Source organism: Falco naumanni, chromosome 9 (assembly GCF_017639655.2).
Source record: "Falco naumanni isolate bFalNau1 chromosome 9, bFalNau1.pat, whole genome shotgun sequence".
NCBI classification, from domain to species: domain Eukaryota; kingdom Metazoa; phylum Chordata; class Aves; order Falconiformes; family Falconidae; genus Falco; species Falco naumanni.
The window spans coordinates 43,771,407-43,787,958 of record NC_054062.1 but is presented as its reverse complement, the minus strand read 5'-3'; the positions used below and the strand labels follow the sequence as shown (position 1 = coordinate 43,787,958).

The 16,552-nt window shown below is 43.4% G+C and overlaps 1 protein-coding gene across 10 annotated transcripts in view; it reads left to right on the top strand.

Annotated features, from left to right (window-relative positions):
• ZMIZ1 (zinc finger MIZ-type containing 1) overlaps positions 1–16,552 on the top strand; it is a 359,666-nt gene that overhangs the window by 257,587 nt on the left and 85,527 nt on the right. Inside the window, exons 1-2 of one of the 10 annotated variants that reach the window (XM_040605430.1) lie at positions 6,833–6,965; positions 7,484–7,559. The exons of 7 other annotated variants lie outside the window; for them this stretch is intronic. The gene's annotated coding sequence lies outside the window, so the exon portion shown is untranslated. Of the gene's footprint in view, positions 1–6,832; positions 6,966–7,317; positions 7,560–16,552 lie in introns of those variants that run through there. 2 more of the 10 variants (XM_040605431.1, XM_040605429.1) reach the window with 2 other exon arrangements.

The following is a 16,552-nucleotide window of genomic DNA, read 5'->3' as shown; positions in this document are numbered from 1 at the left end:
TTTCACAGATTTATTTCTTTTAATATAAAAAAGAATACTGCATCTCAACTTTCTCATTTGAATGCTCTTACCATTCACTCATAGCACAGAAAAAGGGCACTCATTAACTTTCCTATGTATAGAGTGTAAATGCTGTGGCTGATGAAGGACATATCTTCTCTTTACATCTTTTCTTATTCCGTTTATGTCCCGCTCAGGATGTTTGTGTCACACGTTCCTTCTCATTACTGATACTTTCCATATTTTAGTGGATTTTTTTTAAAAAGTAATAATTAAAAAAAGGATATAAGCAATTAGCCTGGGTTTCCTCTCAAACCCATTTTTGGATTAGGGGCAGCTCAGTAAAATGGGGCCAACAGGATTATGCAGAGGGGAGGATGACTCAAATTGAGCCAGTCCCCAGAAAGCCTGAGCAGCGCACAGCACCGCTTCAAGGATGGGACTGGAATAGGAAGCGTCAACTGGAGATGAATGCATGTATAACCTAGAAGGAAAAATCTAGGCACTGGGATTGACTGTTTTCAAGAAGGGCTTATTCTTTTGAGATCTTAGTGAGGAATATTCAGCACAAACAGGGTTTACAATGCCAAGGAAAGTCCAGGAGCCCTAGCAGGGCTTCTGCTTTCCAAGCTTCAGTTTAATTTACTCTTTTGCATCCCTTTACTCTTTCACAGCCTCACAAGCTGCTGTTCTGATACTTCTCTGCCTTCTTCCAGTGAGAGCTGATTAGGTTGCTGTCTTCAGAGCTGCCTCCTTATCCCCTTGAACAACTGTTCAGCAGGGAGAGAGGAAGCTTAACTAATTAACCCACAGCTTGCTAGAGGTGGGGCTTCGGCTAAGAATGGCTACACATTCAATTGCAACAAATATTTTGACTGAGAATATAATCTTAAGCCTCTCAAAAAGCAGCAGAAAAATATGTTTTATTAATGTGCACAGTGAAACTTTCTAAGAAAGAGAGGTAGCAATCCTCATTGCATTTGAAAGCCTTGCGTCACGTATGACAGTTTTTAGTCCTTTGACGAACATATGAATGCTAAAAGATTAGTTGGAAATCTAAAGAAACATTTGATCAGATACTCCCCCAACGTGGTAGCAGCCTAAAAATGTATAAACTATATGAACAAAATTGGACAATTTGCAAGATGTGGTGTAAAAGCATTGAAGGAAAATTTAGTGAAAAATATGGATGTTTTAGAAATCCACTTGGTCATGCTGAAAAATATGATTTAGAACGGAAAGGGCTTAAGTTATTTTCTATTTCTGTCTGATTTTCTAGAGGAGATGTCATGAACTCTAGCCCAGGTGCCAAAAGAGGCACTGAAAGTAGAGATGAGCACTGAAGACATTTGTGCCATGCTCCAGTTTACCAAGGAGTTTGACCGGAAGTATCTAGAAGTTGACATCTTAAAAATTTGGAAAAAGAATAAAGCTCCCATGTCACAAAAAGCAGTTTGTAAAACATTCATTAGTATTTGTAGCAAATTAGGTAAAGTGAAAGAAGGGCAAAGCATCTCAGGTGGGGTATGTTCCATCTGTCTTTAGAACTGCCTAATTGACAAGTTGGGGTAGAAGAGGGCAGCTGCAGTAGCTCTGCTGCAGATGAAACAGTGCTGGAGACAACTCTGAACTGATGCTGTCACTGTACAGTGATTTTTTAGTGATTTTTTATTTTATTTTATTTTATTTTGTTTAAAAGTCCTGTAAAGCCTCTCTTCTGACTGTCATCCTACATTACAGATGTGATTTTTCCTTAGTGTACTTTATTCTTTGTTTCTGCATGGTTTGGTTACTTTTGCTTCTCAGTTTTCTTCAAAAGTATAGCTCTGAAGAGAACCAAAGATATGAACAAGATGAATGTGGCTTCAGTCTGTAATTCTGGGGGGGTGGGTGGGCCTCTCCCCCATATTTCATTGTAATTTTATAGATCTTTTTGTTTTCCTGCACATGGTAAAGACATTTAATCAAAAGAAGGAAGGAAGGAAATAGAAATTAGAAAATTGCAACATTGCATCTTATAAGACGGATTTAAGGTAGATCTCCTTTTCCAAAGATTGTGGCAATTGACAGAGGTGTTTTTCATCGCAGTGCCTATAGCTCTATCCAGAGCCTCCGCATAGGTTCGAAGGAACAATTTTTCATAATGGGCCAACAAGAACAGGAGCATTTCTGTGGTCTTGAAAGTTAAATAGGGTATAAGTCTCTTTCAGAAGGTTTTGCGAGTTTTGGTCCATTGCTGTGTGCACCCAAACCAACAGCACTTGCTGTTTCCAGGTGTGTAGTTCAGATCAGAGGGTCTGTCAAAACGTGTAGCTGCCAGGGGTGCAAGCAAGCAGTGGTCTTGGGCAGCAGCAGGAGAAATGAAATGCTGTGTTGTCCTATTTTGCAACTTTTCTACCTTTGTTATAAAGCTTGACAAAGAAGGGGGGACCAGGGGGTAAGTACTTTAGCCACAAGTAATCTCTGCAATGTAGTAATCTTTGCCTTAAACAAGACAGGACTAAACCACGTTAAAAAGTCTTTTTTACTTTGCTTTTTACACTGGGTTTTCCTCTCACACCTCTCTTGGATGGGGTTGGTTTGAGTCTGGAAAAATGGGTTATGCATGAAAGACACTTGATGCAGAGTCAAAGGATTTTTCTTTTTTTTTTTTTTTTTTCTTCCCCAAGTACATGGTTGGTTTCTGACTGGGATGCAGCCCTGTGATTTCTAACAGCTTCAACTGACTCAACCTACTGTGAAACATTAGGGAAAATCCACAAGGCCACTGATCCATGTATTCTATGTATTACAACTATGTAATTGTAAGCCTTCTAAAGAGTTTTTTTGAATCCCTTGAATCAATAGTAAAATATATACATATCCAGGGAACTAATTCTTGGGCAAATAACCTGCTCTACACAAGTGTTGTAAGGAGCTACCCTGCTGTGTTCAGCACTGCAGCAAGACTCTGATGAATAAAGATTGGTCCCCAAGATAAACCTTTAAATCTTTGGTCATAGAAAATTTGCATTGCTAAAGGGTTATATTATGACTCAGTGGCCAATAACTGGTATTTCAGCTACTTGAAGAGAATTTCCTTACCCTTTATGTTTTCTTTCTCTTAATAACTTTCCTGCTTTTTCCTCTGCACACCTGTCATAATGAAGTTAGGGTAAAACATGATGATGTCCTCCTCTTGCAGTCTACTTGATACTGAAGCATCCAAGTGGGAGATTTGATCTCCACCCCTCTGCAGCCTTTCCTTCTTTTCCTCTTGTTGGTCTGCGTCTTTATCACAGGTGTTCATGTATTTGGTTCATTTTTTGCAGTATCACCAAAGAGGGGCAAGGAGGGAGAGAAGCGAGGATTGCACCCAAAGGCTACCTTGCTTGAGCTAGTTGAAGATAAGCATCATGCTATTTATGTTGAGCAAAGGCACCTGAACATACAAATCTATCCACATGATTATCTTGTTCACCATAAAAATCTGTTGCACCAGCATGACTTAAAGATGGACTTCTGACTTCTTAAAAATATGCTTCTCCAGAGAGAAGCATCTTGGCATGGAGAGCAAAGAGCAAGTGCCTTATGGATGTGCTGCTGGTGATTTGTTTGTGCCAAGTGGTGACTGACAGGATTGAGATTTGGGAGGATTCTGATCAGTAATATTGCTTGGCACTGACAACATATTAAATGGCCAAACGCTGCCTCTTGTTTTGAGGTAAATGGAACATCTTTGAAAAAATCTTCCAACTCTTCTCCTTAATCGGCTAGAGGTGGCCCAAATAAACATCTCTTTCTCCCTGGTAGGACTGAACGATGCCCCGACCCCCTGTCTCCCCTCCCCTGTGGGGCTGAGCATCTCGCTGGCCCCATGGGAGAGCAGCCGCTCAGGATGTGAGCAGCCAGGCACACCACCAGACCCGCAGCAGAGCCAAGGAGTCTGCTCTCCCACCCCTGCATTTAGAAGGTGCTTCCCAGTACGGTCCCAGTAGTAGATGTCTTCAGTGAGGCTTGTTATCACTGCCTGAGATAACCTTCCCTGTGATGTAATTTGACATACTGCTGTCAGTGGGGCTTAAACATAGTAATCTTTAAAAATGATTGGGAATTTGCCCTAGAGAAAAACCTGTTATGATTAATTTTTACAAATGATAAACCACTCCTCCTTCAAAATACTGCATGCTATGAAGTGTGATTTAATCCATTTAACTACAGAGCCTGATGCTTCTGACAACTGTGACTCAAATGTCATCACAGAAAGTGATATTTCAAGTGGCAGGGTGGGATTAGAAACCTGCTGAAGATTTGTCAAAGGAGAAGTAAGTACATAATTTTTAGATAAGTGATTTGTCTACTCTAAACCACTTCCGCTGAAAAGACAGGCAGCTTAAAAGAGAAACTTACACTGTTACACGAGAAAGAACATTTAATTGCAGAGGGGGGGAAAAGGCAATCCTCTTACTTATGATGGTAGTTAGAGAGAAAAAAATAGGTTACTGAGGAATATGGGTTTTCTATACAGAAATAGTAAAAGTATTTTTTCCCCTCAGAAAGTAAGATTTCATTGAGGCTTGTATGAGGAAGGAGCCAGTCTCGATATTTGGGACCTTGCAACTGCCTGATACCTTCTTGTCGTCGTTGATTTGTGTGTTTTTTGGAAATACGAAATGAGACTGTGGTAGTTTACAAACCGTGTGAAAATGTTGGAAATACAGTAAAATTTGAAACGAGCACAAAAATGCATGTTCCATGGCTGTGTTATTGTCAATTACAAATTTTGTTCGCATCCTCCAAGTCTGAACTCAGTGCAGTTACGTTAGCAGGGATTTTGGTCCTTGGTTTGGGATTATTGACATACTTCTCTTGCTTTGCCAGATCTCTAAAATTCATGCTTGCTATTATCTATTGCGCCAGCCTAGCTGTATACTTTACAGCTCCTTAAAGCATCTGTCCACTCTGAAAGGCAATAAAAAACCAGTGGTGTGAGGTTCTCTCCTTTCTTTTTGTGTGACTGACTCTAAAATTTGATCAAGTCCAATGGAAACTACATTTTGTGTAAGAGCTTGTTCCAGCAGCCCCGTGGGTCCTCCTGGATCTCTGTGGACCTCGCTGGAGGTTTGCCTGCACCATAACGGTCTGTCCGCTGTGGATAGCGGACCGGTGCTGTGTTTTGTACCACCTGTAGCAGCCATGTCATTAAGAAGTGTTCCTTCGGTTGGGCTTGTGCAGTTCTGAGATTGCAGAATTGAGGGTTTGGTTCACAGTACTGCTCAGTCTGGTGGCTGAGGGGAAGCAATAACCCCGTCTGACAGGCTGACCTTGAGCTCCTGTGTCAGCAGTGGAAGTTGGGCGAAGACCCACACGTACCTTTTTACTTGTTTGAAGCGGATTCCGGGGCAGGGGGAGGGGGAAGAGGACATGAAATCTGACAGTGCTTTTTTGTGGAATCATTTTTCAGAGAAGAGCTTCTCTTTGATACCTGTGATAGTTTGCTGCTCCGATCTGTCATGTTGCAGACTTTCTGCGCGCTAAGGTGTTTACAAAGCACGGGTAAGTGACTGTAAGCACGGCAAGGAAAGCTGAGGCCGTTCCATTCGCCGAAAGGAATTTTTGCTGGAGAGCCAGGATATTTTTGATGAAGTCTTCCTATTTTTTGCGGTTTCTCTTTCGCTCGGTTGGCCGCTGCTGGCTTCCCTGCAGCAGGGCCGGGAGTGCTTTAAGAGGTGGCGGTGCCTTTGCGCAGGTTGCGCCGGGGAAGGAAGCGGCTCGGCACCGCAGGAGCCTGGCAGGAAGAGGCTGGTGCTCGCCGGCCACAACTGAAACGGCCAGTTTTCCCTCGGAGAGCGACCAGAGAGCTTGTCACATGAGCTGCCCGGTTGGGTTGGTTTGTTGGGGTTGGTTGTTTTTGGTTTTTTTTTTTTTTTCTTCTTTGACACTGTCAATTGAAACTCTGGCCGCTCGAGGCTGCGTCGTGCCACAGTTCGATACGTGAAACTTGTGTTAAAAAGTCTTTCGGGTGGGCAGCGCGGAGCTGGGAGCGGCGTGGGAAGGGGCCGCGCCGCCAGGAGCAGCGGGCGGCCGGTGGGGGTGGAGCACTGAACCCTCAGAGCAATAAATAAATAAATAACTTGAAGCCGCCCCCCCCCCCCCCCCAGGCAAACAGCCCACGCAAGGCTGCCCCGCTGGTGGCGGCGACTCTAGCCGGCAGCACCCCCGCCCCGCCGCCTGCGTGCCTCAGTTTCCCCTGGGCAGCGCTGGCGCCTGTCGCTCCGCCAGCCGGGGCACCGCGCTGGCCGCCGCCGTGCCCCCCCCCCCCCGGCGCCGCTGCCCTCGGCTGGCGGGCCGACCCCCCCCCGGGCTGCCCCCCGGGCCCGCCGGTATCTGCAGCCGCGGCGCGGGGCGGCGGCCGGTCCGGAAGGAAACTCCCGGCCGCGGGGGCCGCCCGACCCGGGCGCTGCTCCGCCGCCGAGGCTGCTCTGGACGCTAATTAGCATGACTAGTTTGATGGATTTAGTCAACAGCATTCAGCAAACTGGGTAGGGGGGAAACAAGTGGATGAGGTTTCCCAAATCTAAAGACTTTGCGGCCCCAGTGCCCTTAATGGTTTGTTACGCGGACTCGAACAAGTGTTGCTTCCAATTAATTGATCGAGGGGATTTATTTTAGTATTTTGGCTGGGTGCCAGAGACGGAGGCTTTGTCCTAGCGTTTTAAGCACCACCCCTCCTTGCAAGTTTGAAATGTGAGCTGCCTGGGTGGTGTTTTTTTTTTTTTTTTCCTTCTCCCCCCCACCTCCCCTTCCCCCCCCCTCTCTTTCTCTCTTCCTTCTGGCAAAGTGGCTGTGGCTGCGTGTGTGTGTGTGTGTGCGTGCGTGTGCGTGCATGGGTATGAGAGCAGGAGGGAGAGGTGTAATGGGAAAGCAAGAGATGGATCACTAGAGACAGAAAAGAAAACCATCAATATCAGTAACATGCAGCTGAGGTGAGATTTTTCTGAGTGTTTGATTTTCTTAAAACCCTTTCAGAAGATTTAAAGCAGCCTTCTGCCATGCTGTATGCTGAAGACGTACTCCTAAGCAATGTCATAGGGATGCTTACATGTATATTGCCGTTTTAGGTCTGTTCGCGTACGTGTGAAGTTTTAAAGCTTAACCTGATTCTCTTTATTGTCTCTAGAGGGTTGTAGCTTGAGCACAAATAGCCTGTTGGCAAGTACGGCATGAGCCCATTAGCAAGACTCCATCTGTGATTGGTTTTGCCTGGAAACCGGGAGACAAGCAATGAATAATTGATGTGTGTTGTGCAGTAGCTGGACAGGCAAAGAGGAGAGAGAGAGGGAGAAACAGAGCAGGGTGCCCTCAGAGGGGGGAGAGCGAACAAGCTTGAAAATAGCTACTGGCTGCCTTGTGCTGAGATGAAGGCAACCCCGGCTGCCTTTGTTCTGCACTGGCTGCTTTCTGCCTAGAAGTGTTTGCAGACATATGTGGCCTTTTTCTGCAGCAGGAGAGAGGCAGGCGAGCAGAGGAGGGGGAGCAGAGGAAGACTGTAGGCTTTCTGAATGACAGAGAACTTGTGGGTAAGTTGGTTGCTTTGGGGGGAGAGGGGCCGGCCGTGTGGAAGTGGGGACGCGCGTGTGCGTGTGTGTGTGCGCGTGTGTGTGTGTTAGCGCGCAGCCTGCCCGGGAGCGTGTGTGTGTGTGTGTGTGTGTGTGTGCGTGTGTGTGTGCGTGAGTGTGTGTGTGCCAGCGAGGGTGCATTGTGGGTAAGGCACTGCTGCATGTTGTCAGAGGGGATGGCAGGCAGGCAGGCGCCACCGGGAAACTGGGACGGGCTCGCCTACAGCCACCCTTCCTTCTGCTTGCTCCTGGAGGCGTTTAGGGATGCGGGAAGGAGGTGCGCGGCTGGCTGATTTAGCTGGACGTTCCCGTATTTTTAATTTAGGGGGCGAACCGTTTAAATTTTACAAGCAGCTTTGCTCATTGTATCTGCAATCGTAAAGCCAAAAGGCAGTTGTCGGTGGTGTTTTCTCCAACTTCAGCCTAGCTCGCACTGTCAAAACGTGACAAGCTGTTTTGCGAACAGCAATGATGATACTGCTGCCACCATTTCATTTTAGCTGTCTTTATAAAGCCCGTGCCATGCAGAACTCACATCTGTGGCAAGTGGTTTCCAAGAAGGTCCCAAAGAGGCGTTTGTGTCAATGGCAGTCTCGGGTATTCAAGTTGACAAGTTTTTTGCCCCTGGTGTTGAGTAGTAACAAGTGGCTTGCTTATCTCTTTGCCTGTGTAAAAAATGTAGGGTTTTAATTCACAGATTATTTAATTTGCATGTAATTTATGGAGTTTTAAGAAAGTTTCAAACTAGTGCTGCCAGACTGGGATTCAGGATGTTGGTTTCTTTCTTGGTTTAGTTACTTGCATTAAAGCAAATAATAAGTTGAAACTGAATAAAATGGCATGTATATTAGTGTACAACAAAAAACAAAACGCAAGGAATTATACAGCTTCAGTGTTTGCAACTCAGACATTGACAGCATGGTCTGCTAGGGGAAAAGACTTGCTATTGTAGATAGCAGCTCTTTGATCAATCATATCACTGCATAAGGTGAAATAAGCTTTGCCTGCAGTAGTGTCAGTGATCCTGTGGCCGATGAAGTCACTGTCAAAACAAATGTTGACTTCGGTCATACGTACTTCTTCTGACTTCAGGTGAGCCCGCGATAAGATCTGGCTGAAAACCGCCTAGTATCTGTCAGCTCTGGTTGAAATAAATGCTCTCTGTCTGGCCAATTTGAACCCCCATGGATGACAACAACTTATCTTGGCTCATAAAACTACAGAAAATTATGTCTGTTTTGCACATCTGTAGATTTTGAACAGAAAAGTTAATGGGGAGGCAGTTTCTTTCAAGTAGTCATGCCTCAAGTCAGGCAAGGCTAACCAGATTGTTAAGCTGGGATGACCTAAGAGAAACAATTAGCATGGCTGGAACACTACTTGGAAATGGAAGTACATCAAATTAAGATACAACTGAAATTACTTTGTTACCTAATATTTCCTTCAGGTTAGGACTTCATTGCATTTATAATAGTGAGGACAGTAATTACCAGCAGCTAGCCATGCATAAAAGTAGAAGCTCTTCTCAGTTGAACAAAAGCATGTTTCCTCCGTGCTGTCACTGATCTGCTTAGTAGAATTTTGTTCCTCTTTTTTGCTTAGCACTTAAATCAAGATGGCAGCTTAAATGCAGTAGAACTTGCAAACAAAAGTTTGGGTTCATGTAAAATTACTTGAGAAGAACTCAGTCAGTCACGCTTCGGTTTGAGTTTAAGCCAACAGAAGAGTGTTACCAAAGGCTCAGTTTTGAAATTATGATTAAAGTTGTGATTTAAAAAAATACTTAACAAATCACCCACCCCACTTTCATCCCTTTCTGGAGGAACCATCAGAAGAACTCTTGGGAAATATATCTGCAAATGCAGTGAAATTCCACTTAGTAAAGAAGTCATTTGAACGTGCAAGGTACAGTGTTATTGAAAATTGATCATAACAGGTTTAAACGTAGTCTTAAACCTTTCATCTTGCGTAGCTTGAAGTGGAATGGGCACGTATGTCAAACCTGTGCAAGTCTGTGTCTCAGTGGTCCTGGCAGGAATGTTGCCATGTTCATACTTTAGCAAAACACATGTGTTCTTACTGGCATTACTGGTGCTAAAAGTAGCATTTAGTCCTGGAACCCTTAAGCTGGACACTGCAGGAACACCCAAGAAAGCTTGTCCCCATGTAGCACACAGGGGACAGCTGCTGGTTACAAAGTGAAGAAGAGCAGCATGCAAACTAATAATGAGAGAATAATACAGGATACTTTGGGCTCAATTAATGAACAGTTCGTTGTTGTAGTAACAGGTACTGTATTAATTACAGTGAGATCATTTAAACAGAATGTTCTGGCAAAACAGGCCTTCTGTTGTTGTAAAGGTTAGTATAGCAATTAGATTAAGAGTCCTTGAATCCAGTCCCCTAACACCCCCCCCCCCCCCCCCCCCGCAGTTACACGATGCGTAACTAAGACAAGAGAATAGTGTTTTGCTGTGTCACAAGGTAAGCTGAGGACACAGAAGTTCCCATGTTATCCTCAGTTGTCACTGGGGCTGTGACAATGCAAGGCTGCTTTCTCATGACCAGGACACCAGCAAAAGGGATGTTACTGATCATCAGCATCGAAAAATCTTACTAGAGTGCAGCCAGCAGGAAACTGTCACTCTATGGGATTTTACAATTGTAATTTTTTTCTCTCACAAGAAAAGACAGAACATTATATTAAAAAGTAAAACAGCTAATAGGGAAGGAGCTAACTGGGGGAGTGTAAATAAAACCCAAACCTTACCATGTGGAACATTGCTAAAATGACATTCCAGAGATCTTCATGATGGTCTCTGGTTTTGTTCCTCTCAGTTTGAGCACAGAGACTGCCACAGGAAATACCTTCCTCTGAGGCTGCTCTTGCAAGTGGAACTTTGCTCTGTTTTGAGTGGAACAAGCAGAAGAAGCTGCTGTTAAGAGACTGCCATGAAACTGCTTGTAAGCAGCTGGACAGCAAGGCTTTTTTGCTCAAGAAAAAAAAAAAACAACTAAACAAACAAAGTGGGTAAAAGTGGCTTCCTCCCCGTGCTGCTCAACTATTGCTGCATTGTAGTTCAGAGCTATCCAAACTGGAGCTGGGTGATCTGATCTGAGCATCATAAGCCTAGCTGGGCCGTGTGGGTAGTTGTGCAGGCCGAGTGGATGGTGTGCTACCTGCAATACCTTGCAGGGTACAGCATACAGTGCAGCGTAGCCCTGCCCTGGGGGGGGGGGGGGGGTAAAAATATTGTTGTATCAGAGGACAGGCAGTGGGGTCATTTAAATTTCCTAGAGTTTGCTTTGGTGGTTTTCCTTGTACTGCCTTTCCAGTTGAAACAAGAATGTTCCATGAAAAAATACTGGATGTGGCGTCTGTTTCACTGTAGTGTGGAGTTACTGATCATTTCTTTGGAGTGACCAAAACAAACACATCCTTACAAAAATAGCTAAAAGTTAACACTCTGGAAAAAATACATCAATAGCGCTTGACCCTTCTGATGGCAGGGTAGGGACAAAAATACCACCAGGTATACCTGCTTCTGAAATGGCTTTAGCAAAAGGTTGTTTAGGTATATAGAGCAGTTGTTCAAGAAGTAACTGAAAATCGACTCGTTCAGTGTCGGCACAATTTGAAGTTACTGAACAAAACCTTTTAACCCAAAATGTAAAAGGATGAGCTAGCCTTCACCTGAAATGGATGTTGCAATAATTATCAGAGGTACACCAATGCACAATAAAGCAAAGCAGTAATAGCTTTTAGGGCATGGTGAAGAGTGTGTATCCGTTTGTCATCAATGAGAAAGCAGCCAGCCAGTCTGGCACGTACATATGCTCTTTCACCGAGGATTCAGTCAGGAGACGAAAGTAGCCCAGAAAGAACACAGACGGGTTATTTCCCCCATTTTTAATTGAAAGTTCCCTGAAGAATTTTCTTCTTAAAAATCAAGACGAGGGATAGTTATAAAATAAGATGAGTGACACTGGGACAATAATTACTTCAGCAGTGTTTAAGGCTGCCACTCAGCCTACCTATAATAAATACTGTACATTTCTCCGTTTCTTGACCTGGATCATTCTCAAATGTCTGGCATTCTCCGGAGTGTGTTACTAATCCTGATTCCTAGCTTGTGGGGGCTCATTCTGTTGACAGTAATCTAGTGTGACCAATGACAGTTTTACCTATCCTAGAAAAAAAAAAAAAAGGTTAATTTTGTTCTCAGTTCTCTGTATTAGTACCAAAATGTTCAAGACACCCAGTTAAGCCCCTGACTCCTGTTGTTTGTTGTAACTGAAGTACAGCTCTCACCAACTTGATGAATAACCTTTAGGATTTATTTATCAGCTTCTAATCCTCTACCTGAATTTTCTTGTTAGTAGTTGGTGTTCTTTTTACCTCCTCAGTGCCCCTTACATCTCTTAAACCCCCTAAAATCAGGAGGTAGGAAAGCTGGACTCCTGTTGTCAACTCTGTGTTGACAATCCTGGGAGCAGACGAAACCCCACGGTTGTTGGTAAATCTGAGCTCATTAGAATGCTATTTGATTATAATGTTATAGTACTTGGATGGGTTCCTTCTTAGGCGTGCTTATTGTTAAAACTATTTGTACTGGCTATTCAAAACCGTTCTGATCTAACGTAGTTACAAAAGAAGTGAGTAGGGCTTCAGCAGAAGCAGAACTAGGGCAACCTGGGATGCTTATTAAAAAAAACCCTCACTCCTTATTCTTGGGTATCTTTTCTTACTCAAGCCCAAGAAGGTAACAGACTAACAGGAGATTGTCATATGAGTCTCTTCAGTATGCAGTTAGCTCTGCTAAGCAGCTTTACTGACCTGTTCTTTGTTTTAGTGATTTTAACACATCTAACATTTTACTAAGAGCCTTATTTCTGCATTAGTGAGTAGCAGGAAAAGAAAAAAACACTGTGTCATTTTTTTTGCCACTTACTTATCCATATTCTAGCCTGACTTCAAAGAACGGTGTTAACAGTACTTTTGGTGTCTTATCTACTGACACTATCCAACTGTTTTAAGAAAGTTGAGTTTTTCAAGCATTGGCCTAACACCATGGCTTTCAGAGGAGCCTGTCATGATTTACTTATTCATACAGATTGCAGTGGCTTATGTAGTCTTGATCCTGCTTGATCTGCCAGCAGTATTTGCTTCTATTGATCACAGGCTGTTACTTGACTGCCGTGAGCAGCTTGTAGGTCTCCCTGGTTCTGTTAATGGGGTCTACTATGGATACTTCTCAACGTTCTTGTTTTGTTGCCGTCAATAGTTTTAACTCCAGCCTTCCCGCTCAGACAGACACTCCCCACAGGGTTGTGTCGCACCCTTTGTGTTTTTTGATAAGTTTGGTAATATCTTAGTGAACTTTGACACTATAACTGGGGTTCTGTCCAGATTTGGCTGTAAGCTCTGATTTATAATACGTGTTTGGCAGTGTGCCTGGCTGTCATGTTTGCTTGTGTGTAGAAGCTCTTCCTATCCTAGGTGTAATAAATTGACATATTTTTGGAAGTAAGCACCAGTCCTTTATGTTCCTACGTACTTAAAAAAGGTACATATGCCTCCCTACTGGTTTTCTAGCAGTAGGGCAACTGGGAGGTTAGGCTGGAGGTAACGTCTAAACCAGGTCGTTGTCTTGCACATAGACGAGCACTGATAAATTGTCCTGTTCCAGTCAGCTTTCTAAATGACTATGTGTGTTTTCTAACTATTCCTCCAGGTGGAAATACTGAAATTCCTTAATCGGCTGATTTACCTGGAAAGTCCTTAAAGTAACTATCTAAATTGTGGCTGTCAAGAAATAAGCTTCATAAGACACAAGTTGCATTAAAATCAGGTTAAAACCAGAAACGTTCATGTAAACTTTAATATGGCCTTAGTCCATTAGAAACCAGAGATTTTTAACCTTTTTACTAAATGAGTTTATGGCTTCCAAATACGCTTTTAAGGCCTTTGAAAAATAGAAGCATAGATGGTCCTTGTGTATTTGTGTTTCTGGTTTTAATATGAGGATGACCTTCTTTTGAACATGCAATTAAGCTTGTGTCTGTTATTATTTGTGGCTCCTTATGTAATTTTCTTTGAAAAATGGCCCAGCAGATGGTGTTTGAGCAGAAAGAGGAGATAGCCAGTGGCTAGCTTTTTGAAGAAATATTTGAGATGGAGAATTATGAAGACCAAGTGATTTTACTTGTAAGGAACACGTTCAATACACAATGGTGCACTGGTTTCACCCTTCCACCATATAGATGCTTTTACATGTGGTGAGACTAGGATGATGGCTTTCTGGGTGGCCTGACATTCAGCAAGCTGCTGCTTTATCTCTGAATCTACAAAAAATACTAGGGGCAGGCATTTGTTTTCTCACAGAGAGAATTTTGGACTTGGAGAGTTTATTGATCATTAGTGTGTAATACCGTATAATCTTGGATTATGTATTTTGCAATAAACAGAACAGAAGTTACAGTTTATAATTTCTGCTAAGTTCAGAGTAGGTTATAAGAGATCTGAAAAAGGAAGTTTTAAAGTCCCATCTTAAGCGTTGACTTAAAATGGCTCGCTTGAAGCACTCACGAATCACGTTGGCAAAGGCAAAAGTGTCCTTCTTGTTAAATGACTGTAATCTAAAATGTTAGAGGGAGCTAAATGATTTATTGATGTCTATTTCTGAGGCATTTACCTGCACCTGTAGCCAGCCCATTCCATTTATTTTGGCTTGCTGACAAATTAGCAAGCTATTTGTATGTCAGATTTGGTCAGTAGTCATCTCCCTCCCTGTTACATATTGAACAGCTTTTAATTTAATTGTTTGTGGTGTTGGTGATTTATTATCCAGATAGATGTCACTCAGCGGAGCTCTTTTTAAAAAAGAAAAGAAAAAACCAGAGATTTCTTTGTGAATATTCTCATAGTGACTTAAAGAAGAGAGTATGCAGAGCAGCTTTCAAGCCTCTTCCACACAGAGAGGCAATTATTTGTGTGATGCCTTCCTTTCTGTTAAATAGTTTGGAATGTGAAATACTAGGTTTTATATTTAATGACTGGAATAAGATTAACTCTGTGATTATGGCCGTTGTCATCGTATCTAGACACCTTGAAGGAATGAGCGATCAGAATGACGTGTCAGAGTTCCAGCCACGTAAATGTGTTACAGAAATACTCTCAGGCAGGTTTAAAGTGTGCGTTGCCACCTGCAGTGATTACATCTCTTGAATAAGTTTTGTGGGGAATTCAAGGCAAAATTACTGTGTCTTGCTAAATTGTTTTAACTGTTGCCTTAGATCCGCGGCAGGGTGAGGATCTGAGCGCTGCTGTTCAAAGGCCGACTGCTGTAGTGCTAGAGAGAGGTGATGGCCAGACCTCAGTGCCGGGAGGTCTCCTGCCTTGCTGCTGCCTGCAGAGCAGCTGCCCCTGCTTCCCGGCTGAAGCGCAATAGTGAAATCTGTTGTTATGGGTATGTTTTCTTAACCGTAATTAGTCCGATCTTGCACTTTATGAATTTTAAGTAACGTTTGAAATTTGGGCTTTGATACAGCAAAGAGGATTGCCCTGTCAGGTGAGCATGGCTGGTGCTGGCCATCCTGGCCACCTGGTTGTGCTGCGGCTCCCTGGGCCTGCAGTTGGTGGAAAGACCCAACAAATTTTTTCTCCTCTCAAACAGCACCATGGTTGCTAGTTAACATCGTTGTCACTGTACAGCTTGAAATGTTTTATGGTCTTACATCTACTTAACCTTTAATGTTTTCTGTCAACATCTGTCATGACCTGGTGGCCTGTGGTTAGTAAAATGTGCCCTCGCATGCTGCCAGATACTGTAATGGAATTAGGCCTTTAAAATTATCAGACCTGTCAAAAGGTCTTACAATCCTGTGAGAGCTTTAAGTGGTTTCTTACCTCCACTTGAACACACGTTTGACCTGGTTGAAGTGGTTTTTCTTGCTTGTTTTGTTTTTACTTCCCATTAATACTTGTAAAACTGGGGGGAGGGGAGAGTTTGGGTTTTGGCATCATCGAGGAGCCTCCTCAGTTCTCTCTCGGATGTCTTTTTTTGCCTTTTCTCTTTCTTGCGCTTATAGATTAAGCTCTGCAGATATTTCAGTAGGAACTTGTTCCCTCAGGTAGGGGAGGAAGGACACTTCAATGTGCATTAGTTAGTCACTGTGCTGAGGGCTGACACAAGCCAGGAGGGAATGTCAGGCTTGCTGGGGGGGCTGGACTCAACGTAGTGCTCACAGAAGGTGCTGAGCCGACACCTCTGGAAACAAACGTCCTCTGCAGAGTGACTGTGGGAATGACAGTAACACTGCACAGTTACTAATATTTGCCACCTCTGTGCTTTATCTTGAGTGGAGAATAATACTGGAGGTGCAGGATGGTTTACCTTTTGCTAGTTAGCTTTCAGTTACCTGTGGAAATGCTGAAAGTAGTTTTGTAGCACCTTGGTGGTCTCCCCGTGATTCTAACACAGTACTTGGTGGTCATTAACACCGTGAGGGATTCTGTAATGTTTTTGAACTGAGAGATATTACGTGTGTCATATCCAATAGAAATTGAAACGTGCTGTAGAGAGGCGATTTGACCATGTCGCGCACAGCCCGTAGCTGAGTTTGGGGAAGCCGCCTTACCTGAGCGTGGTTCCTGAGTCCCACTTCGGAGCAGCTTCTTGTCTTTGTGAAGTCATTGCATCTGAGCTCTTGGCTTCAAATTATTGCAAGGTGTTAATACTGGATTTTTTAGTTAAAGTATGAGCCAACTTTGGCTTCTGAAGTAGTGTCGTGCTGACTCAGTTTCTTATCACCAGCAGGGTCATGCAAGGTGAGGAAAAAGAATAAAGCTAATAAAATGCTGCTGTTTGAAAATAGGTCTTGAGACCTTATGCATAAGTGATAGAAGGAAAAGCACTGCATCCATTTCATTTCCAAGGAAAAGACCTGCTATT